This window comes from Chlorocebus sabaeus, chromosome 21 (genome assembly GCF_047675955.1).
Source record: "Chlorocebus sabaeus isolate Y175 chromosome 21, mChlSab1.0.hap1, whole genome shotgun sequence".
NCBI classification, from domain to species: Eukaryota; Metazoa; Chordata; class Mammalia; order Primates; family Cercopithecidae; genus Chlorocebus; species Chlorocebus sabaeus.
The window spans coordinates 5,132,184-5,157,806 of record NC_132924.1 but is presented as its reverse complement, the minus strand read 5'-3'; the positions used below and the strand labels follow the sequence as shown (position 1 = coordinate 5,157,806).

At 44.1% G+C, this 25,623-nt stretch overlaps 2 long non-coding RNA genes and 1 pseudogene across 5 annotated transcripts in view; all 3 read right to left on the bottom strand.

The window, feature by feature from the left end:
- LOC140709631 (uncharacterized) overlaps positions 1 to 11,226 on the bottom strand; it is a 33,415-nt gene extending 22,189 nt beyond the window's left edge. For 2 of the 4 annotated variants that reach the window (XR_012090282.1, XR_012090284.1), the window contains exons 1-5: positions 10,707 to 11,225; positions 9,333 to 9,391; positions 7,748 to 8,233; positions 1,833 to 1,993; positions 848 to 901 (exon numbers count right to left, since the gene is read on the bottom strand). This is a non-coding gene — a long non-coding RNA (uncharacterized lncRNA). Of the gene's footprint in view, positions 1 to 847; positions 902 to 1,832; positions 1,994 to 7,747; positions 8,234 to 9,332; positions 9,392 to 10,706 lie in introns of all 4 variants that reach the window. The other 2 variants (XR_012090283.1, XR_012090281.1) reach the window with 2 other exon arrangements.
- Positions 967 to 1,066, bottom strand: LOC140709737 (U6 spliceosomal RNA; annotated as a pseudogene).
- Positions 11,227 to 12,756: 1,530 nt separating the features above from the next.
- Positions 12,757 to 25,598, bottom strand: LOC140709632 (uncharacterized). Its single transcript, XR_012090285.1, has 6 exons — positions 25,199 to 25,598; positions 21,006 to 21,115; positions 19,803 to 19,934; positions 16,263 to 16,478; positions 15,201 to 15,377; positions 12,757 to 13,138 (listed from the first exon to the last, which is right to left on the bottom strand). It is a non-coding gene; the product is annotated as an uncharacterized lncRNA (long non-coding RNA).
- Positions 25,599 to 25,623: the final 25 nt, after the last annotated feature.

Below are 25,623 nucleotides of genomic sequence, written 5' to 3'. Positions count from 1 at the left end.
TGGCCAGGCATAGTGGCATGTGCCCATAAACCCACCTACTGAGGTGGAAGGATCGCCTGAGACCAGGAGGTCAAGACTGCAGTGAGTTGAGACTGTGCCACTACACTCAAGCCTGGGAGACAGAGCGAGACTTCATCTCAAAAAAAGAAAAAAAAAAGAAAAAAGGACAATAAAGAAACAAAGCTAATAAGCTAACACAAGGAAAGATAAAACATGTGACAAACAGGCCAGGTACGTGGCTCACACCTCTAATCCAGCACTTTGGAAGGCCGAGGCAGGTAGATCACGAGGTCAGGAGTTTGTGACCAGCCTGATCAATACGGTGAAACCCCATCTCTACTAAAAATACAAAAATTAGCCAGGCGTGGTGGTGTGTGCCTGTAATCTCAGCTACTCAGGAGGCTGAGGCAGAATTGCTTGAACCTGGAAGGCAGAGGTTGCAGTAAGCCAAGATCATACCACTGCACTATAGCCTGGGCGACAGAGCGAGACTGTGTCTCAAAAAAAAAAAAAAAAAAAAAAAAAGTGACAAAGTAATATGAAGTCTTTTATTTATCACACAGAAAATAACTTGTTAAATTATAATACCTGTGCCAGTGAAGGTGCAGTGAAATGGCCATTTTCTTGTACTATCAGTGGTGTTTAAATTGTATACAAACCTTCCAGGATAAAGCTTGGAAATTTTTTTAAAATAATACAGACAGTTACTCATTATACTGCCTCCTCCAACTCCTGGCCTCAAGCAATCCTCCCACCTCAGCCTCCCAAAGTGCTGGAATTACAGGCTGACAGCCACCATGCCTGAAAGCTTGGCAATTTACATCAAGGGTAATACGAATGCACATACCGTCACTCACAGTAATCTCACTTCCGGAAATATCATCTTTGGATATAATTCAACCTAAACAAAAGGTGATATGCACAAACACAGTGAAAATCTGGAAGTAATTTTTTTCTCATTTTTTAAAAAATATGGAATGCTTCACAAATTTGCATGTCATTCTTTCACAGAGGCCATGCCAAACTCTCTATTGTTCCAACTTAAGTACATGTGCTACTGAAGCAAGCATGAGTAATTTAAGATAGAGTGGTTAAGTAAAATAAGGAAGAGATATGGGGAATTTAAAAAATCTATGGTACTTATAGGCACCTAGTAACAGCTCAGCAAATTATTATTTTTATGGTAATTTCACTCAATTAAAAATTGTCATTAAAAATTACCATTGTCATGCAACATAATGTATCCTACAGTATAATTGTAAAAACAGATACAATTTGTCCATTGGTATATGGGGGGATTAGTTCCAGCTACCCCATTTCTGTGTATACCAAAATCCATGCGTACTCAAGTTTTCGAAGTCAGTCCTGTGGAATCCAAATATTTAAAAAATGGAAAAATTAGTGAGGTGTGGTGACAAGCACCTGTAGTCCCAGCTACCTGTGAGGTTGAGGCAGGAGGACTGCTTGAGCCCAGGAGGTTGAGGCTGCAGTGAGCCATAATTGTACTACTGCAGTCCAGTCTGGGCAACAGAGTGAGACAGAAGGTTCACTTTTTAATAGAATTTTTCTGTTCACTTGAAGATAAGGTCAGGACTGTGGCATAGGAAAATTCTTCATAAAATAACTATCTAATGCAATTAATGCTGGAGTTGGGGACAGAAAATGTTTTGGTGACTATTTATTACTTCACTTGCTGTTATATAAACTATTGCCAGTAGGCATTTACTAACCAGAAGTGTCATTTCAGAGCTACTCACAATGAAAGGTGATGTCTGGGGCTCAGGTGTGTTGAGGTCCCCATGCCTGGGCTATGGGTGCTGAGTGGGACTTACTTGTCCATCCATTTTCTCTAGTCCAGCACCAGGAAACTTGGATTTATCCATCTTGATAAGATGTCATTTAAATTCCACTTGGCAAGAACCACAAATGGAAGAAAGGCCATGAAACCACAGGACAGTACTTGTTCTCAAGGGAATCTTTAGCTTAGGTGGCTCTGTAAAAGAGAAAGTACATTGTTGAAAAATCATTGCAGGTCAGGTGAGGTGGCTCATACCTATAATGCCAGCCACTGAGAGACAAAGGCAGGAGGATCCCATGAGGCCAGGAGTTCAAGACCAGCCTGGACAACACAGTGAAACCTCATCTCTACAAAAAATTAGAAAATGAGCTGGGTGTGGTAACACTTTCCTATACTCCAAGCTACTCTGGAGGCTGAAATAGGAGGATCACTTGAGCCCAGGAAGTAGAAGCTGCAGTGAGCTCTGATCTCACCACAGAACTCCAGCCTGGGTGACAGAGTGAGACCCTGTCTCAACACACACACACACACACACACACACACACACACACACACACACACTCATCTCAGTCTGCCCAGCCTTGACTAACCAAAAGGGTCTTCTGGTTACAGAAGAGGTATGCTCTTTTATAGGACAGGGAGAGACCAGCAAGCTTGTTCACAGCCTTTTCCTCATCCTCTGCTTAGTTTCCAAGAACCCTCACAGTGAAAACAGAGTCCCTGGGAAAACAACCTAAATCTTTAGGTTACCAGGGGAGAAATATGCCTCCTTTGTCAATTAATAAATGGAACACCTGCCTTAAAATCCAGGGAGTTCTGCTAGAATGAATCACTCCCTAAGACCTTGACCTATGCAGGAAACACGAAAAACTGGAGTTTAACCAGACGCGGTGGCTCACGCCTGTAATCCCAGTACTTCGGAAGGCCGAGGCAGATGGATCATCTGAGGTCAAACCTGGCCGACATGGTGAAATCCCGCCTCTACTAAAACTACAAAAATTAGCTGGGCGTGGTGGTGGACGCCTGTAATCCCAGCTACTCCAGAGGCTCAGGCAGGAAAATCGCTTGAACCCAGAAGGCGGAGGTTGCAATTACTTCTAGAAGAATTTCCATTAGCCCTTTGAAATCCTTCAACATTCATTAAGGTCAAAGAGTTGTCACCTAATTTAATCTGATGGGTATGTGACCAGAGTCTTTCTAGGGAATAGAGACTCCCAAACTGTTCAGCTGGGAAGTGAGGAGATAATTTATTACTCAAAATCAAAGGGAAACGAAAAGAGGCCAACCTAAAGCGTCATTATTCTTTCTTGGCAGGGAATGGATTCCAGAGTCATTCTGTGACCTTTACCTTCTGTGACCTCCTTATTAGCATCTAAAAGCTTCCAGCATAGGATGCAGCCAGCTAGGTTCTCTTCTAATGTAATAAAATCTGCTTCAGCAAAGCTTATACAGAGCCTTCTCCAGACTCCAGAAATAACAGGCTATAAATTACTGGATCTCCCATTTGATATAATAAAGTATAAGCACGCTCCTGAATGACTCCTCTACATACTACTCTGGGTGACTTGAAGTGAATTTGATTCAAGTACTGGAGCAAGTGCAAAGCAGAGCTAGATCTAGGATTAATGTGCTTGGGCCCAGCTCCTCACTACTTACTTATGAGTACAGTTCCAGAACCTAAGTAGAGGGTGAGGAAACAAGGCTCCTGGCTTTTTTCCCTAATGCCTGCCATCTCTTTCAGATTTCTTATTTCCTTGCAAAGAAACTAAACAGGCTCGACTAAAAAAACTAAATGATTAAACCCTACACAGAGAATCTACAAAGATTCACAAAATATCATTCAAGACTGTTAGAAAGACAGCCTTGAGGATAACTTGATGTACCAGTGATCTACAATATTTGGGATCATTCCAAATTCCCGTCAAGGATCTGCCTATATCAACACAGGGACAAAGGACCAACCATTCAAATGGGCCCTGCTGCCAAAATGCCATCTCTTCATATTGTTCCATTTAACAAAACTGCAGACTGTCATCTATCCTTAAGTCCCTTGGCCAATGGTACAGTGCCAGAGTATGCTACTCCCTAGTAGGAAATCAACAGGATGACCTACTAAACACCATTCAGAAGATGCTAAGGCCCATGAATTGCAACAGGAAAGAAAAAACACATAATTAGTCAGACAGGTACATGCTGGGCCAAAAATGCACTACAATCCCCACCCAATTCTGCCTAATCCTAGCTGGGCTGACACCAACCTGATGAGTCAGGCCTATAAGATCTCAAACTAAAACAGAAACTCCTGAACTGGGTTCTTGCAAACCCAGGAAGCAGCAGTAAACCATTAAAGAACAGATAAGGTCTGGAGATGAGGGGGGAGTTTCAGATAAATGAAATGCTGGTAGAACATAGGGCCCAAAGGAGCAAAAGTTAACCTAAGCCCAGGTAGAACCTTGTTTACTAGAGTACTAGGCACGGGGCGTGGCAACTATTCTAACCAAAGAGGCTCCACTGGGGGTGGGTTAGCAATCCAAAGTATGGCATGTATAGGGCTGGTGGAATTCAGGGTGACTGAAACAAAAGCTTCAGAACCAGAAAGACCACATCTGGGGACACAGCACAAAACTCTCAAGAGGTGAATCTTTGTAAGAGTGAGGCAGAACTATATAGCAGTTTCAGGAGATCTGCTGGTGCCCAGCGAGAGCTCCAAATGGGCTATATGCAGGGATGCAGGCTGTAGTCTCAGAAGAGGAGGTTCACAAAAGTCATTCAGTCCAAGACCCCAAACTGTGTTCTCTACTAAAAGGAATCAAGGCCCCCTAGAGAAAAGGCTGACTCCATGTATGGTACAGTATATTGATCCTGGAACATCTTTTTTGCCAGAAAGCAAGGAAGTCATCAAAGTCCAACAGGATCACATCAAAAAGACAGAAGAGTCAACTTGAAGAGATAATTATTAACCTCGATGAGACAATGTAAGCATCCAAAACAATAAAGACTGCAATGGCCTGAAATACATCAAATGCAAACAATAATCTATGAGTTCATGATGGTATTCAGAAAAAAAAATCTATTGGTCACTAGAGGGAAGGTTACTAGGCCACTAACTTACTACTCTGAAAAGTGACTTAAAATGAGAGGTAGGGTGGAGAATTAGCTATTTATTCAGTTTTTTCCTTACAAACATAAATTTTTAGGGAGATTAAAGCAGATGAAACAAATCTGGAAAAATGGAGGTAACTGCTTAATCGGAGGGTTGGGTACGTGGAGGTTCATCCTATTTCTTTTGTGTATATTTGAACCCCCTACAAAAAAAGCACAAAACAGAATGTGAGCCAAGCAGCTTGGGGTTCAGGCAAGGCTTCTGCCTACAAGAGACACTAGGATATGAGGGGTAGTTTTAGCCCTGATGGGCTGAGCCAACTGGAGGTACATAGGGAGGTGCTAAATTGCAGAGGTATCATGTTGCCCAGCACTTGATCGAATCCTAGATACTAGGACTGCTTGGCAGCATGCTTCCTAGGTGGTGGATCTGAGGCTACCTACAGAACTTCCTTTGTAGTCATAATTCGCTCAGAAACTACAAAAGGGCTTGCTCTTGAAAATGGAGTCGGTCTTTGTCCATTTCATGCTGCTATAAAAGAATGCCACAGACTGCATAATTTATGAGAAGGAAAAAAGAAAGGAAGGAAGGAAGGAAGGAAGGAAGGAAGGAAGGAAGGAAGGAAGGAAGGAAGGAAGGAAGGAAGGAAGGAAGGGGAAGGGAAGGGAAGGAAGGGAGGGAAGGAGGGAAAAAGGGAAGGCAGGAACGAGGAAGGGGAGGAAGGCAAGGAAGGGAAGGAAGGGGGGAAGGGAAGGAAGGGGAAGAGGGAAAGAGGGAAGGAGGAAGGGAGGGAAAGAGGGAGTGGGAGAGAGGAAGGGAGGGGAAAGGAAGAGAACGGAAGAACAGGGAAGGGAAGGGAAGGGAAGCGAAGGGAAGGGAACGGAAAGGAACGGAAAGGAACGGAAAGGAACGGAAAGGAACGGAAAGGAAAGGAAAGGAAAGGAAAGGAAAGGAAAGGAAAGGAAAAGGTGAAAGGAAGAAACTTTATTTCTTATAGTTCTGGATGCTATGAAATCCAAGGTTGAGGGGCCTGCATCTGGTAGGGATCTTCTTGCTGCATCATCCCACCACAGAAGGCAGAAGGACAAGAGAGTGCAAGACGGCAAGAGGGCAAAAGGGGCTGAACTCTCTTTTATAATAAGACCACTCTGTGATTACTTATCTATTACCATAATAACAACATTAACTCATTCATGAGGGCTCTCTTATTAGGCCCCACATCCCAACTGTTGCATTGAGGATTGAGTTTCCAGGACATAAACTTTGGGGGACACACTTAAACCACAGCAGAGCACTTACGTAAATTCAACCACGAGGAGCTGGGAAAATCAAAGGCATGAGAAAGACAGCAAAGGCTAGCAGAGAAATACGCACAAGTTAAGGAAAAAAGTCACAGTGAATCCTGTAGTGCAGGCTACTTTATCCAAAGCACCTAAAAAAGATCTCATTAACTGCCCCAACTCACCTCCACCCACATCTAAAGGGCCACACACAGCACCACCAAAGGCAGCACAATGAGAACAGCATTCTCCTCAACAGACAAGCTGTGAGTATCCATACACCCGACTCAACAGCTCCAGAACAGCCCTAAAACAGCTCCTCCCTAACCACCACTCAAGTCACCAGCTGGGAAAGTATTCAGAAAACCCAAATCCTACACACCACTTCCAAAAAAATTAAACGGCAAAGAACAACCCATTTAAACAGCAATGCCAGTTGCCAGGAAAAAAAAGGAACAATGAGTAGAGGAAAAGCAGACCTCTTGGGGTCCACCAAGACCAAGTTTCTCAGCTTCAGCACTTTCAAATGTAGAATCCTCTGGGGACTGTGGAGCTCCACAAGGCATGTTGTCCTCAAAGATAAATAAGCAGGCAAGCTGGCTAGAAAATTGCTAAGGGTATTATTCTTCAAAGAATCTTTATAGGGTCAAACAGGAATGTGTCTTACGGGCTATGTGTATTCCCCACAGATTCTGAGGATGATGTCAGTATCCCTTTCCAGATGTGTTGAATAATTTGCGGTCACTTGTATTCCTGCCACTGAGTACCAGTGTTTTGCTAATTTGAACTGATTCCAGCTCACACTGACCCCGGCTCCCTAGATCTGGTTACCATTAGCCAAGACTGTCATCCATATTGTATCCTTTCAAAGAGTCCTAAAAAGAGCTCTTCACCTACTCTTCCAAGACAAGTAAAAATGTCTGCCAAAGAAATGGGGAAAAAAGATTGAGAGAGAGAAAACAATTAACATACTAACAAGAGAGCAAAAAGCGAAGGGGAAGGAGAAACTAGGAAAATCATACATGGGCTCACACCTATTTCCAAAGCTGGGCTAATATTCTTTTGCTTGTGTCTGAGTAAGTCACCAATTTTAACCTGCTAATGAAAAAAAAAAAAGAGAATGAAAGAAGCAGGCCCAGGCCGGGCACGGTGATAGGATTAAAGTGCTGTAATCCTAGCACTTAGGGAGGCCGAGGCAGGTGGATCACCCCAGGTCAGGAGTTCGAGACCAGCCTGGTCAACCTGGTGAAACACCATCTCTACTAAAAATACAAAAAATTAGCTGGGCATGGTGGCGCATGCCTGTAAACCCAGCTACTCGGGAGGCCAAGGAGGAGAACAGCTTGAACCCGGAACGCAGAGAATGTGATGACCTGAGATCACATCATTGCCCTCAAGCCAGGGCAATGAGAGCAAAACTTGGTCTCAAAAGAAAAAAAAAAGCCATAAAATAACTCAGATTTCATTAAATACAACCCTAGTGGTGAATGACTACTGGTCAACAATAAAAAAGATGGATTACTCAGAACAGAGATTAAGAGTCCAGTAAGAATCCAGGAATCTTACCCTTAAACAATGAAGGAAATTCTTTCCTTGGAAAGTAATATCCTCTCAGGCCAGGAACTTCATTAGTAGACAGCCTTTTTAAAAAAAACATTTCTGGTCGGGCATGGGTTCACGCCTCTAATCCCAGCACTTTGGGAGGCTGAGGCAGGAAGATCACCTGAGGTCAGGAGTTCAAGACCGGCCTGGCCAACATGGCGAAACCCCATCTCCACTAAAAATACAAAAATTAGCCTGGCGTGGTGCTGGGCACCTGTAATCCCAGCAACTCGGGAGGCTAAGGCAGAAGAATTGCTTGAACCCAGGAGGCAGAGGTTGCAGTGAGCCAAGGTCACGCCATTGCACTCCAGCCTGGGCGACAAGAGTGAAAACTCTGTCTGAAAAAAAAAAAAATTCCTTTGGGAAGAACTTCTACATAAAAATCTCCAACATGAGACTGGAAAAAACGGTATGGGATCATCCCCGGACCTTTGGCTTTTACAGTTGGAGCTATAAGAACAAAAAGAAAAAAGGATGTCATTTAAACACAATATGTAGAAAAGCACAATTATTGAATCTGTATTGGTCTTTAACTTTTATACTTTGATCTTTAATTCTGTTCTTGTTACTGAGTCCAAAGAAAAATAGTATGAGTAAAATAAAAAGAACACCATAAATGCTAATATTCTGTTTATCAAAGTCTGCAGTGAAATATCCCATTAAATCCAAGTGCAGTGACTCACACCCATAATCCCAGAACTTTGGGAGGCTAAGGCGGGTGAATCTCCTGAAGTCAGGTGTCCGAGGTCAGCCTGGTCAACATGGTGAAACCCCAACTCTACTACAAATACAAAAATTAGGCAGGCGTGGTGGCAGGGGTCTATAATCCCAGCTACTCAGGAGGCTAAGGCAGGGAGAACTGCTTGAACACAGGAGGTGAGCTTGCCATGAGCTGAGATCATACCACTGCACTCCAGCATGGGCGACAGAACAAAACTCCATCTTAAAAAAAAAAAAAAAAGCTAGCACGTGACATTTGCTATGGGGAGACTAGGGATATGATCTTGCTGCAATCCTTCCATTTTAGTAATTGCAAACAGTGTGATTCCATTGTTTCATCCCCACTCCACTCCAGAGCCAAAATAAGAAAATCAATTATATTTCTATTTCTTTAAAAACATATCTAACTAAATCATCTAATTAAAAGATAATATGCATGGCTCCATACTAGTAAAAAAAACTTCTTATGTCCTGAGTATCATGGACATTTGATGAATGCTTGTTCAGTTGACTGGTGTAGACTTCAATAATAACCTGTTCGATGCATTATGCCACATTAATCTTGCATCTCAAAAGTAGGACAAATACTGTTCTTTCAGTTTTGTCTAGCCAAAATGTAGTATTTACACGTATTTAAAAATGGGTTAATAAAAAGAAAATGAGTTTGTTCTAGAGAGTATGAGAATTTTGAAAACGTGAATTCTCCTGTCCTGGCACATAATTAATACTTAGAGGCATATTATTTCATGTGGAAGCTACCATTAAAAGAAATTAATGTTAAACATTACTTCACATAATCTTCTAACCTGACTTAAGACTAAAGACCTACCTCATGAAGCTGATTTATCAAGTTGTAAATCTTCACCTGTTGAATTCATAAGTTCATCTCTGAAAGGTAAGAATAAATACTTAATATTCACTAAGCAATATTCAGCAAAGTAATATCCAGTATATATTTAACATTTCATCACCAAGGGTGGGTATGAAAAGAAAAGACAGACTGGGCACAGTGGCTCACGCCTGTAATCCCAACACTTTGGGAGGCCAAGGTAGGCAGATCTTGAGGTCAGGAGTTCAAGACCAGTCTGACCAACATGGTCAAACCCCGTCTCTACTAAAAATACAAAAATTAGCCAAGTGCAGTGGCAGGTGCCTGTAATCCCAGCTACTCAGGAGGCTGAGGCAGGAGAATTGCCTGAACCCAGGAGGCAGAGATTGCAGGGAGCCAACATCATGCCACTGTACTCTAAGCCTAAGTGAAAGATCAAGTCTCTATCTCAGGAGGGAAAAAACTCATTAATTAATTAATTAATTAAGAAAAGACAAGACAATTGGGATGCTAGAGCACAACTAAATCTTCTTTTGAGGTTTCTATACAGTAACCAAACAAAATAATAATTGCAAATGGTCTCATCAGGTGCTTCGTGGAGGATGTGTCCTCACAAGTAAACTGGTATCTTTGCAACCCACAGGTCTTTGAAACATATTACAATAATCTTAAATGGGATCCTTTAATATCACATTGCATTCAAGACTATCTTCCTCTACACATCTATAAAAACAATCATTTATTCCCACATAGGCTTTAAAATCTCAGGCTTAAAAACAAGACATGGATACTATTTTCTTTAGCAAAAGTAGCAGAAAACTGTGAAAGAAAATGTCAATTGCGTGCCAGTCAGATGAGGGCAGTCTTCACGTTTTAAAAGCTAACACTGGTATGACTTACTCAATGTTGGACCCAGATAAATTAAAAAGTGGAAGATAAAAATACCTAAAATAGGCCAGGTGCAGTGGCTCACGCCTGTAATCCCAGCACTTTGGGAGGCCGAGGCAGGCAGATCACCCGAGGTCGGGAGTTCGAGACCAGTCTGACAAACATAGACAAACCCCAACTCTACTAAAAATACAAAATTAGACAGGCATAGTGGCACATGCCTGTAATCCCAGCTCCTCAGGAGGTTGAGGCAGGAGAATCGCTTGAACCCAGGAGGCGGACATGGCATTGAGTTGAGATCGCACCATTGCATTCCAGCCTGGGCAAGGACAGCAAAACTCCATCTCAAAAAAACAAAACAAAACCAAAAAATAACTCAGACTTAATTAAATATAACCCTGGTGGTGAATAAATATTTGTCAACGATGAAAAAAATTTATTACTCAGAACAGAGAGCAGAGTCCAATAAGAATCCAAGAGTCTTACCTTTTAATAAAAAAATGAATCCATTCCTTTGACAGCAATATCCTCTCCAGGCCAGGAATTCCATTAGTAGACAGTCTTCTTACAAAAAATTCCTGGCCAGGCATAGTGGTTCACATCTGTAATCCCAGCACTTTGGGAGGCTGAGGCAGAAGGATCATCTGAGGTCAAGAGTTCAAGACCAGCCTGGCCAACAGGGTGAAACCCCGTCTCTACTAAAAATACAAAAATCAGGCTGGCATGATGGTGGGCGCCTGTAATCCCACCTACTTGGGAGGCTGAGGTAGGAGAATCACACGAACCCAAGAGGCAGAGGTTGCAGTGAGCCAAGATCACACCATTGCACTCCAGCCTGAGCAAGAAGAATGAAACCCCATCCCCCACCACAAAAAAAAAGTTCCTTTGGAATGGCCTTCTACATAAAGATCTTCAACATGACACTGGAAAAAAGGGTATGGGATCATCACTGGACCTTTGGCTTTTACAGCTTGAGTTATAAGGACAAAAAGAAAAAGGGATATCATTTAAACACAATATGTAGAATAGAATAACTATTAAATCTGTATTGGTCTTTAACTTTTATACTTTTATCTTTATTTCTGTTAATATAATTGAGTCTAAAGAAAAATAGCAATAAAATAAAAATATTATTGTTCAAAAAATTGAACAATAATAATCTGTTCAACGCATTATGCCAGATAAATCTTGCATCTCAAAAGTAGGATAAATACTGTTCTTCCAGTTCTGTCTACCCGTAAATGCAATATTTACATGTATTTCTAATGGGTTATTAAAAAGAAAATGAGTTCATTGTTCTAGAGAGTAGGAAAATTTTGACAACATGAATTCTCTTGTCCTGGCACATAATTAATACTTAGAGGCATATTATTTCATGTGGAGGGTACCATTAAAAGAATTCAATGTTAAACCTTAAATGATGAGTGAAATAAAAACAACAGCAAAAATGCTAATATTCTGTTTATCAAAGTCTGTAGTGAAATATCCCATTAAAACCGGTTGTAGTGACTCACACCCAGCAGTTTGAGAGGCCAAGGCGGGTGAATCACCTGAGGTCAGGAATTTGAGACCAGCCTGGCCAACACAGTGAAACCCCATCTCTACTAAAAATACAAAAAGTAGCCAGACATTGGGGAGGGCGTCTGTAATCCCAGCTACTCAGGAGGCTGAAGAAGGAGAATCGCTTGAACCAGGGAGGCGGAGGCTGCAGTGAGCCAAGATCACGGAATTGCACTCCAGCCCAGGCAACAAGAGCTAAACTCTATCTCAAAACAAAACAAAACAAACAAACAAAACACAGTAAGAGAAAACTGGAGCTAAGTCCTCTCATTGTATTTACTTTCCTAAAATAAAACAACATTATTAAAAAAATTATGGCCAAGCCCAGTGGCTCATGCCTGTAATCCCAGCGCTTTGTGAGGCCAATGTGGATAAATCACATGAGGTCAGGAGTTCAAGACCAGCCTGGTCAACATGGTGAAACCTCAACTCTACTACGATTACAAAAATTAGGAAGGCATGGTGGCAGGTGCCTGTAATCCCAGCTACTTGGGAGGCTGAGGCAGGTAGAATAGCTTAAACCCAGAAGGAAGAGCTTGCCATGAGCTGAGATCACACTACTGCACTGCAAGGGCAACAAAACAAAACTCCATCTAAAAAAAAAAAAAAGAACTGCTAGCAGGTGCAATTATTCACAATATGTAGAAATTATTCTTTTCTACATATTGTGTTTAAATGCTATCCCTTTTTCTAATTGTTCTTATAGCTCAACCTGTAAAAGCCAAAGGTCCAGGGAGACGGGATATGATCTCACTGGTTATCCTTCCATTTTAGTAAATCTAAACAGTGTCATTCCATTCTGTTTCATCCCCACTCCAGAGCCAAAACAAGAAAATCAATTATATTTCTATTTCTTTAAAAACATATCTAACTAAATCTAATTAAAAGATAATATGCATGGTTCCATACTCTAAAAGAAAACCTTCTGTCCTATGTATCACGGACATTTGATGAATGCTTGTTCAGTTGACTGGTGTAGACTTCAATAATAATCTGTTCAATGCATTACGCCAGATAAATCTTGCATCTCAAAAGTAGGACAAATACTGTTCTTCCAGTTCTGTCTAACTGTAAATGCAATATTTACATGTATTTCTAATGGGTTAATAAAAAGAAAATGAGTTCACTGTTCTAGAGAGTATGAGAATTTTGACAACATGAATTCTCTTGTCCTGGCACATAATTAATACTTAGAGGCATATTATTTCATGTGGAGGGTACCATTAAAAGAATTCAATATTAAACCTTAAATAATTATTTCACATAATCTTCTAATCTGACTTAACACTGAAGACCTACCTCCTGAAGCTGTTTAATCAAGTTGTAAATCTTCACCTGTTGAATTCATAAGTTCATGTCTGAAAGGTAAGAATACTTAATATTCACTAGGCAACATTAAGCAAAATAATATCCACTAGTACATATTTAACATTTCATCACCAAGGGTGGTTGTGATAAGAAAAGACAGGCTGGGCACGGCGGCTGACGCCTTTAATCCCAGCACTTTGGAACGCTGAGGCAGGCAGATCACGAGGTCAGGAGTTCGAGGCCAGCCTGGCCAACATGGTGAAACCCTGTCTCTACTAAAAATACAAACATTAACCATGCATGGTGGCAGGCACCTGTAATCCCAGCTACTCAGGAGGCTGAGGCAGGAGAATTGCCTGAACCCAGGAGGCGGATGTTGCAGAAACCACGATCACACCACTGCATTCCAGCCTGGGTGAAACAGCAAGATTCTGTCTCAATCAATCAATCAATCAATAAAAATGTAAGAAGGAAGCATTTACTGTGCATGTATATGCCTGGTATTATATGAAGCACTTTAGTGTCTTATCAAATCTTCAAGATAGATCTTCAGTTCTCATGACCACAAAAGAGGACACTAAAGCTCAGACAGGAGAAGAGACATGGCCAGCCTGTGTCCCCACAGCCTACGGTCTTACCACCAGGTGAGACCGTTACACTGCTTCCAGGTATCACATGTTGTGAGATTTTTAATTTAAAATGAACCAAAAAAAACCAAAGGCAAAAAAGGCATAAGCTATTAAAAAGTAGGAGAAACACTAAGAGAACCTTAAGCATGTAACTAAAAATATTATGGAAATGTTACTGAATTCATTAGCAAATTTAATTCTAGATTTTCATTGAGGAGTAGGTTATATTACTCATGATAAAGAAAAAAATGTTCACTTTAAGTATATTAACATAAATACCACCAATATGGTTTATCATGTTTAAACGTTCACTTAAAGCAATTCAGTTAAAATTCTGCATCTCATACAATTTTATAGTTTGCTAGTAGGTTACAAGTAAATAGTCATCCAAGTAAAAACAGTAAAACACATGATGTTTTCCACTGGTTATTGCTCTTTTTAGGTAAGCACTTGATATATACCAACAGACAGAGGATAACAACAAATTGCTAATTTCTTTCATCATTATACAAAGGTGGCTTCAGGACAGAATAGTGTAAGTGCAATGACGAATTTGAAATCTAATGTCAACTCAGTGATGCATCAAGATAAAAGTAGAGACAATAGGGGCACCTTGGTGAGTACTGAATTTTTATTTATTTATTTATTTATTTTGAGATAGACTTTTGCTACTTTTGCCCAAACTAGAGTGCAATGGTGCAATCTCGGCTCACCACAACCTCTGCCTCACAGGTTCAAGCGATCCTCCTGCCTCAGCCTCCCAAGTAGCTGGGATTACAGACATGTGCCCATCTAATTTTGTATTTTTAGTAGAGACGGGGTTTCTCCACATTGGTCAGGCTGGTCTTGAACTCCTGACCTCAAGTATCTGCCTGTCTTGACCTCTCAAAGTGCTGGGATTACAGGCTTGAGCCACCACGCCCGGACAAATTCCAAATTTAACAAAGCAGACTAAGAGAAACAATTCATTTAAAAAAATAATATTTGGCCAGGCACGGTGGCTCACACCTGTAATCCCAGCACTTTGGGAGGCCGAGGCAGGTGGATCAGGAGTTCAAGACCAGCCTGGCCAAGATCATGATACCATCTCTTAAAAATACAAAAATCAGCCAGACGTGGTGGCTGGCGCCTGTAAACCCAGCTGCTCAGGAGGCTGAGGCAGAGAACTGCTTGAACCCGGGAGGCAGAGGTTGCAAAGAGCAGAGATCACACCACTGCACTCCAGCCTGGGCGACAGAGTGAGGCTCTGTCTCAAAAAATAATAATAATAATAATTCAATGAAATCCCTAAGATCCAGGGCTTTGCAATAAATATGTAAATAAATTCCCAATCTCCATGCTGAAAGTTTAAAAGAAATGCTAATAAATAAAGAAACACAACTTTTCCTTAGCTTTGCAGCAATTTAGAAACAGAGAATGTTTCCAATATTTAGACACTACAAAGCACCTGACAAGGAGAAACGTGTAAGGAGGCATGACTCACCGGCAGCCCTGGGCCTGTCCACGGTACCCCCATGATGAAGAGTAACTCCACTGTGTAAATGCTCATGAACACAGGATTACAGGACTTTTCCAGTTTAGACATACCATATTTTCTTTCAGACAATTCTTCAACTTGCTTATGTAGATCAGCAATACGATTATTCCATTTCTCTGAAAACTGAGCAAAAGCTGATTCTCAATAATACATCCCTATGTCAGAGCAGCACTAACATATAAGAACGTATTTAATATATTTTACATTCTAACAGTCCACATCATTTTACTGCTTTCAAAAAAAATTTTCCCTTCTTTGGCGGTTCTTAGAATTGGTTTAATGAGAGACTATTAGAGAAATTGAAAAGCAGGAGGGCAGAAAAGTTCAATCAAATTAAACACAGTAACAGGGAGGCCACAATGAGGAGGTCTCCAGGGGTCTTTTAGCAAACTTACTAAAACATGTCTCAGCTGTGTGGAAATAAGACTTTACAGCAGCCGGGTGTGGTGGTGCAGGCCTGTAATCCTAGCACTTCGGCAGCAGAGGCAGGCGGATGGCTTTGAGCTCAGGGTAACATAGCCAAAACCCCCCTCCCCACCCCCACCCATCTCTACCAAAAATACAAAACAACCAGGCATGGTGGTGGGTGCCTATAGTCCCATCTACTCAGGAGGCTGAGGCAGGAGAATCACTTGAACCCAGGAAGCAGACATTGCAGTGAGCCGAGACCATGCTACTGCCAGCCTGGATGACAGAGCAACACTCCACCTCAAAAAAGAAAAAACAAAAACAAAAACATAAGGTTAAAGGGGACCCCAGACCTTAAAGGTACAAGTTTAAGAGGGACCCCTAAGCAAAAAATGCCAACCCTTTTTCTCTCAATCTTTGAAACACCAGGAGGGTGTAACAGTTTTGCAGCCTAGCTGTAGCAGGCTGATGCCCCCAAGATGCCCATATCCTAATCCTGGGAACTGGTGAACATGACTTTATATGGCAAAAGGGGCTTTGCAGATATAATGAAGTTAAGGGTCTTTGGCTGGCTTGTACTGGCAGGGTTGATGTACTCACCCGGATCCTTATAAGAGCAGAGAAGGTGATGGAGAGGGTGGGAGGTGTAGTGACGGAAGCAGGAAACTCTAGTCATTCAGGACGTGCAGCACAAGCTGAGAAGTGCAGGCCGCCTCCAGGGCCAGGAGACAGATTCGCCCGCAGAGCCTCGGAAGGCAACAACCCTGCTGCCACCTTGCCTCAGTGGGACTTACTTTAGAATTCTGGTCTTCAGAACTGTAAGGGAATACATTCGTGTTGTTTTAAGTCACTAAGTGTGTGGTAATTTGTTGCAGCAGCCACGGGAACCTAGTAGTAAAGCCTCAAAACCCATCTGAAGGGACTGGGCTCGGTGGCTCATGTCTGTAATCCCAGCACTTTGGGAGGCCGCGGAGGAGAGATCACTTGAGGTCAGGAGTTCAAGACCAGCCTGGCCAACGTGGCGAAATGCCATCTCTACAAAAAATACAAAAATTAGCCGGGCATGGTGGCACATACCTGTAATCTCAGCTACTCAGGAGGCTGAGACATGAGAATTGTTTGCACCCGGGGTTGGGGGGTGGAGGCTGCAATGAGCTGAGATTTGCACCACTGCACTCCCGCCTGGGTGACAAGAGCGAGGCTCTATCTTGAAAACAAAAACAAAACAAACCAAAAAACCCACCTGAAGAAGGTTTCCAGTTCTGCCAGCAGTCCCCCACCCAACCCTCGGAAGCAGACATTCCATTGCTGTGGGCCATGGACAGGCAAAACGAAGCGCCTCCTCGTGGCAGAGGCCTACCCAGGAGAAACCCAAGGGAAGGCACTGCCGGGCCAGGCTCTCTGCCAAAGCCATATCATGGTGTTTTTTGTTTTTGTTTTGAGACACAGTTTCACTCTGTCTCCCAGACTGGAGTGCAGTGGCACAATCTTGGCTCACTTCCACCTCTGCCTCCCCAGTTTAAGCAATTCTCCTGCCTCAGCCTCCTGAGTAGCTGGAATTACAGGAACATAGCACGCCTAGCTAATTTTTGTATTTTTAGTAGAGATGGGGTTTTGCCATGTTGCCCAGGCTAGATTTGAACACCTTACCTCAAGTGATCCACCTGTCTCAGCCTCCCAAACTGCTGGGATTACAAGAGTGAGCCACCACACCCAGCACTCACCAAGGCCTTTGATGGCAGGCTTTTTCCAGGGGATCAGTCCTGGTCTGGTCTGGCTCTGCCCACTCTCCCTCTCACCTAGCTGGAATCCCTAGCTCCTTCTCAGTAGAAGAGAGTGTGGACCCCAACCCCAGCTTGGTATGGTTCAGATCTGCGTTTCACGCATGGAACCTGGCTGCTCCCCAAGCCGTGGAGAAAAACAGGGTCTCTTTGCAGGTATGATACAGGACGGGCCTGTCCCCAGGACCCTGTGAGAGGGAAGCCCAATGTCCCATCAGATTGGCAGAGCTGGGAAAGAGAAAGTTTTATGATAGCCCTAAGGAAAAAAACAGGCAGCAGAGGAAGCAGGACAGCACTCACATGGAACCCATGTCGCTGCCTGAGTGAGGTGAGGAAGGAGTGCACCCCAATGACATGAGGGGGAAGAGAGGCGGGGTTCCAGGGCAGCTTTCCCCCTCATTTCCTCCCATGTTACTCTGATCCCCTCCAGGTGAGCCTGCCCACTTTGTGCCCAGGAGCCTGTAGAAAAACACAGCTCCAAATGTTTATGGCCCCAGGAGTGGGGCACAGCAGGGAGGAGACCTGGACAGAGGACAGGCAGGGGAGGAGGGAATGGGCCTCAAACTCCAGGAGGGGGCCCTTCTCATGGGTCCTCCTTTTTGGCTTCTCCTTCTTTACCCTGGGCTGATCACCCAGGGAAGAACTGAAGCAAGGTTTCTCACCCTCAGGTCCAAGGGGTTCAACTACCGGGCCCTTAGGGAGGTGTGATGAGCCCCCCCAAAGGATGCAAGGTTTTTTTTTTTTTTTTTTTTTTTTGGAGATGGAGTTTCGCTCTTGTCGCCAAGGCTGGAGTGCAGTGGTGCAATCTCACCTCACTGCAACCTCTGCCTCCCGGGTTCAAGTGAATCTCCTGCCTCAGCCTCCAGAGTAGGCTGTAAGGTGTAAGGCCACCCATAAGGTGGCCGCCACCACGCCTAATTTTTTGCATTTTTAGTAGAGATGAGGTTTCGCCATGTTGGGCACGCTGGTCTCGAACTCCTGACCTCAGGTGATCTGACCGGCTCGGCCTCCCAAAGTTCTGGGATTACAGGCGTGACCACTGCGCTTGGCCACAATGCAAGGTTTTGCATGGACAGCATGTACATGCCTTTCTGGAAAACAGTCCACAGCTTATTCTCAGCAGGCTCCACAGTCAAAAAAGGTTAGAACTCTTGCTACAGAGCTGTGGGAGCACCTAGGTGAGGAGCCTGCCAAGGGCATTCTGGGGACTACCTGGGCACCCCTGAGCCCACTGTCCCCTAGGCAGGCTGCGCTGCTTGGTATTTGCAGAGCTGAGGGGGTGGGGCACGTGGGGACTGTGAAATTGCCCTGAGATGACCCACAGTCCTCAGTTGGGAAGTAAGGGGTGCATCTCCTGCAGCATCCTCCATCCCTAGACCATGGGGCCAGGAGAACTGATCCTTTCAGCAAGTCAAAAGCCTATTACTGACTTCTTCCCTGGCCATGTAGACAGTTGAACCAGGGCAGTCATATCAAGTAAATGCCTTGGTCTCTGTCACCGAGGTGACCAGTAGGCATTCTCAGGTGCAGTGAAGGTCCTGACACCAAGATATGCACCTGGCCACCTGAGGAAAGAGAAAGGACTATCTGAGGGGATGGGGCTGAGCTGGGTGTGGAGTGGTCCTTGTGGGTCTTGGTGAGTGGGAGGTGGAGCAGCATGAGCCAGACCTTGAGGCAGAAGGACAACCAGGAGACAGCCTGGAAAATGTGCTGGACCCACAAGGGCTCAAGGCTGGCCAGAGAGGGAGGTGGGATAGGCTGGAAAGTCCTGAGGTCTGAAGATTGGCCCTGGCAGAAAGAAGCCAGGTAAGGTGGGGTGTTACCTGCACCCTGGGGGCCAAGTGCAGGCCAGATCAGGCCAATTACCAGGCCCTTAGAGAGATGTGAGCCCCTTGAAATGGTGGAAGGTTTTTTTTTTTTGAGACGGAATTTCACTCCTCTTGCACAGGCTGGCACCTTTGCCCAGAGCAGGCACCAACATTTCTGGCTCTGGGTGTGACCTCAGAGTGGGGAAAAGCCCCAACCCCCACCAGGACCACCTGCCGCCTAGACTACTTCAGATGCTGAGCCCAAGCCAGGGGCAGGAAGCTAGAATGACACCTAGGTTAATCCTGACAAAGTCCCTGGCTCCCCCCAGCTATGGGGCTGAAGGGGAATTACAGCCCAAACCCCAGATGCTGACTCTCTAACACTGAGCCCTCAGTGCCCACAGGGAGATAGAATCAGCACACTATCCAGATGGGGAAATGGGCTCCAAGAAGTGCAAGAGCCTTGCCCGATGCCCCAGACCAGGGCTCCAGGCCCAGAGTATTCTTTTGTCACTGTGTCCAGAGGGCAGCAGCTGCTCTAATGTACCTACCTGAGCCTGGCAACCTTCTCCAATTTCAGAAGCCCAGGAGCATGGCCCATGTCCACTGATGCACCTGGCATGAGCCGCGACCAGAGGGACGGAGGCAGATGAGTTTCACCTCCTCCACTGGATTGTGAGGGCCTAGAAGGAGACAAGGCTCTGCTTGAGAAGACAGTAGATAGTGGTTTCCCTCTGGATGGATCTCCAATGCCTGGATGGGACCTGGCTCAGACAGAGCACAGTTCTGCAGGTCCCTGAGGCACGGAGAGTTCACAGCTACTAAGTGTAGGAGTCTAAATTCAAAGACAACAGCGTGACTCCAAAGTCCCTGCCCTAGCCCCTGGACCACCCACCTCTTGGGATTCACCCTTGCAGGCTCATCAGATGCCCAGGCCAGCAGCACAGCCAGCCAGGACCAGGGAAACCTGAGAAGCCTCGGAGCACCCCCAAGTATTCCAATCTAATCCTGACACCCCTGCCTCTCACCACCCTTCTTCCTGTTTTAACCTCACCGCCTACACAGGCCTGGGCCACTTAACAGATGCCTCAATAAATCAAGAGTCTAATCTTCTTGGGGGAAAAAAAAAAAGACTTAACAGATATATAGTTGCAAGTCAGAATGCTAAAGAATATAAACATATAACAAGTTAATGTACATATAAGTTCAATATACATCCAATCATTGTGACTATGACACAGTAGAATATTAAAATACTATTTTAAAATTTTTACAAGCTTAATATTCTATTCATTCAAACTATTTATTTAAAATACAAATCATCAACATAATTTGCTACTAAAATCTCATGCAGTCCCTTCACAGGACACATGAACCACTGGGAGTTAATAAATTAGCAGCTGGTAGGCAGTGACACACAGCAAAAATGAAAACCAAGAGGTGAAATGCTTCTGAAATAAAGAAGGTTTTAAAGCTAAGAGAAATCATTGAATTACTAAGTCATTAGCACTAATTTTAAGCCAACTAATTAATATGAGATAATACAATGTTCTATGCTTTGGTAAATTCAAACTATATTTAAACACTGTCTGTAATGTGACTTTCAAAATGCTCCTGGCCTTACAAAGATGAGATTACAATGCAGTAATACATGCTAAAGCGTTTCCCCCTGCAGAGCATGTTGTAACTTTCATTAGTCACATTGAGAGTCCAGAAGATGAAGGAAAAGGTTGTAGATTTCGCTGAGAACTTACCAGAGTTGAACTCCTTCACTTTCCGTTGCCCAGCATTGGCGGGTTCCAAGAGTGGTGGCTATAGTGGCTCGTTGGTTTTGGTCTCTTAGAAGGTGGAGAATCATCATCATCTTGAAAAAGAAAATGGTCATTATTGAAGGAACCATCATAGAGTTACAGCCACCTCCTGCTCAAAAACATTCAAAAGTTGAGTGGAGGTTTAAAGGTATTTTGAGTATTAATAATTATTTCTCTATTGTGACCTTTTTTCTCTATTGTGAACTTTTTTCTAGTTACATTTGAAATGTTATTCTTTTGGGATGTGCTCAAGTGAATACTGCTTTTTCCTCCGTCTTGCTTCATTACTTTTGAGTTTGCTTCATTTGAATCATCATTATAAATCTTCCCTTCTCCTCAAATAACTTTCAAATTGTTGCCAAGAACTGTATTCTATTTTAAGGCTTTTGAGAAAAATCTTTCAATGAAGACAGCCACCTAAAGCTATACGAATATAGAAGGGGATAAAATAAAGCTTAGATTGGAAAAAAATTCAAGATTATACAAAATTCAAGCATACATAAACAAGGGAAGCTGGATAATTGTATGTTCAAATACTTTTAATATGTGCAAAATGTGTAGGCTTAAAGAAATAGAGCTGGCCAGGTATGGTGGCTCACGCCTGTAATTCCAACACTTTGGGAGGCCAAGGCAGGCAGAGCACGTGAGGTCAGGAATTCGAGACCAGCCTAGCCTACATGGTGAAACCCCATCTCTACTAAAAATACAAAAATTAGGTTGGGCGCGGTGGCTCATGCCTGTGATCCCAGCACTTTGGGAGGCCAAGGCGGCTAGATCACCTGAGGTCGGGAGTTTAGAGACCAGCCTGACCAAAACAGAGAAATCCCGTCTCTACTAAAAATACAATATTAGCCAGGCGCGGTGGCGCATGCCTGTAAACCCAGCTACTCAGGGCACTGAGGCAGGAGAATCGCTTGAACCCAAAAGGCAAAGGTTGCAGTGAGACGAGATTGTGCCATTGCACTCCAGCCTGGGCAACAAGAGTGAAACTCCGTCTCAAAAGACAACAAAAATTAGCCAGGAGTGGTGGCACATGTAATCCCAGCTACTTGGGAGGCTGAGGCAGGAGAATCGCTTGAACCCGGGAGGCAGAAGTTGTGGTTAGCCGAGATCACATAACTGTACTCAAGCCTGGGTAACAGAGCAAGACCCTGTCTCAAAAAAAAAGGAAAGAAAGAAGGAAAGAAGAAAGAAAAGGAAGGAAGGAAGGAAGGAAGGAAGGAAGGAAGGAAGGAAGGAAGGAAGGAAGGAAGGAAGGAAGGTAGGGATACATTATTTATGAAACAGATACTGTTGACTCAGTTACCAGAAAGCCTGTGTATAAATGAGCGGTGAGGTATTCAAGCACAGCACACACACACTACTCAAGGCAGCTGTTGTGAGAGTTCCATGCTCATTTCCTTGTGGATATACCAGCAACTCACTCTGCTATGATCCTGCAATACATCTCACGTTAGCTTTAGAGACATCTGGGCCAGGCGCGATGGCTCACACCTGTAATACCAACACTTTGGGAGGCCGAGGCAGACACATCACCTGAGGTCAGGAGTTCCAGGCCAGACCGGCCAACATGGTGAAACGCCATCTCTATCAAAAAAATACAAAAATTAGCCAGGCATGGTGGCACGTGCCTGTAATCCCAGCTACTCAGGAGCCTGAGGCAGGAGAATCCCTTGAACCCGGGAGGTAGAGGTTGCAGTGAGCCGAGATTATGCCACTGCACTCCAGCCTGGGCGACAGAGCAAGGCTCCATCTCAAAAAAAAAAAAGAGAGAATTAGAGACAAATGGATCAAATCAGCTGCCACCATCATCTTCTAGTCCTGCAAAGTGTCAGGTAACGTCCTATTAAGATTGCTGCACACACATCATCTATAAAATACTGAAAATATCATTTTAGGAATTTTTTTTTTTAATTTTGAGATGGAGTTTTACTCTTGTTGCCCAAGCTGGAATGCAACGGCCTGTTCTTGGCTCACTGCAACCTCCGCCTCCTGGGTTCAAGCAATTCTGCTGCCTCAGCCTCCCGAGTAGCTGGGATTACAGGCATGCACCACCATGTCTGTTTAATTTTGTATTTTTAGAAGAGGCAGGGTTTCTCCATGTTGGTCAGGCTGGTCTTGAACTCCCGACTTCAGGTGATCACCCACCTTGGCCTCCCAAAGTGCTGGAATTACAGGTGTGAGCCACCACGCCTGGCCAAGAAATCCTTATTTTAAAAAAAGGTCAGGCTCAGTGGCTCACGCCTATAATTTCAGTACTTTGGGAGGCCAAGGCGGGTGAATCACTTCAGGTCAGTAGTTTGAGAACAGCCTGGGCAACATGATGTAATCCCATCTCTACTAAAAATAATAATTTAAAAAAATTAGCCAGGTGTGGTGGTGGGCACCTGTAATCCCAGCTTCTCAGGAGGCTGAGGCAGGAGAATCTCTTGAATCTGGGAGGCGGAGGTGGCAGTGAGTGGAGATCATGCCACTGCACTCTAGCCTGGGCAACAACACAAAACTTCATCTCAAAAAAAACAAAAACAAAAACAGACTCCATCTCAAAAAAAAATCAAAAACAAAACAAAAAACAAATGTGGTATGGAAATGAAAATAATTACTGTGTTAAAGACAGTTTCATAGAAAATAAAAGACCACTCAAATACAATAAGCTGTCTTTTTAGATGAATATAATTGTTATTCTTACTTTACAGCTAAAGAAACGGGCTCAGAGAATGTTATTTGATTGGACCGTGTTGCATCTCTGGACAGTGCAGCTGAGATCAGACTGTGTGTGTAACTCCACTAGCCTACCAGGGTGCCTCTCACAAAGGTAAAAAATGTAAATTTGGCCTAATATACAGTTGCCAGGGCAGCACTGTGTCAATTCTACATACAGTACTTCTATGTTCATCAAGGGAAACTTTAAGGGAAGGTGAAAATGCTTCTAGAAGGTAACTGGACACCAGCACCCTTGCTTGTTGCCTTTGAGCTCTTCTTCTAAGACCAATAGTAACCTGAAATTATTGACTGACTGCTCCAATGAAGTGGACAAAAGGGTACCAAGGTCGCCAACATCAGACAAATTCACTTGAGGTCCTATCTATGTGCTTTGAAAGACAAAACTGCTTTTGTGAAGGATACTGTATTTCAGAAAAACATAATATTAACAATAACACTGTAAAATGCTGATGTGTTGAATGCTACTTTAGAAAAACATGTTCAAATCTAGGAAAAAAAACTATGATAGAAAACTACGTATCGATTAGCTAGCTAGCTAGCTATCCAGAGACATGGTTTCATTCTGTTGCTCAGGATGGAAAGTAGTTGGGATGATCATAGCTCACTGCAGCCTTGACCTCCTGGCCTCAAGTGATTCTCCTGCCTCCTAAGTAGCTGGGGCCACAGGTGAACACAGTTACACCTGGGTCTTTTGTTTTGTAGCGACAGGGTTTCACTACATTGCCCAGGCTGGTGTCAAACTTTGGAGTCTCGCTGGGTCGCCCAGGATGGGGTACAGTGGTGGGATGTCCGCTCACTGCAACTTCCGCCTCCTGGGTTCAAGCGATTCTCCTGTATCAGCCTCCCGAGTAGCTGGGACTACAGGAATGCTCTACCACATCCTGTTAATTTTTGTATTTTTTGTAGAGACTGGGTTTCACCATGTTGGCCAGGCTGGTCTCGAACTCCTGATCTCAGGTGATCCACCCGCCTTGGCCTCCCAAAGTGCTGGGATTACAGGCCTGAGCCACTTAACACTTTCTTATGCTATTAAATAGCCTAACCCAGGCGAGGCACGGTGGCTCAAGCCTGTAATCCCGAAAACTCGGATGGCCAAGGTAAGAAGACCACTTGAACCCAGGAGTTCGAAACCAGCCTGGGCAACACAGCGAGACCCCCCCCCCCCCGCCCAGCTCTACAAAAGATACAAAAGCTAAGCCAGGCGCGCACCACGCTGGGCTAATTTGTGTATCTTTTGTAGAGACGGGGGTTTTGTCATGTTGCCCAGGCCGGTCTCGAACTCCTGCGCCCAAGCCATCCATCCTTCTGCTTCGGCCTCCCAAAGCGCTGGGATTACAGGGCCCAGCCAGCCTCATGTTTTCTTTAAGCAGTGCACACTTGGTTAGTTTTCTTTTTTTTTAGACAGGGTTTACCTCAGTCTCGCAGGCTGGAATGCTGTGGTGGGATCATAGCTCACTGAAGCCTTGAACCTTGGGGTTCAAGTAGCTGGGGAGCTGAGGTAGGACTACAGAGATGGGGTCGCGCCATGCTGCTCTTGGCCTGAAGGGCTCCTCCCGCTGGCCGCGCCCGGACATAGTTTTCTATTTTTGACCACATAAACACTGTGAACGGGTCGGAGTTTGTCAGCCACCCTTTTCCAGCTAGCAACACACAGGACCTGGCGGGGAGGTCGCGGCTACCAGGCTCCACTCTGAGAAGACTACCTAACTCTAAGCACCGCACCACCCAAGTGACGGCGCCGAACGCCATCCTGCAAGGAAGCCGAAGGACCACCTTCATGACGTCACCGAAGGCCCGCCCCTGTGACGTCAACGGAGGCGCGCCCCTGTGACGGCGC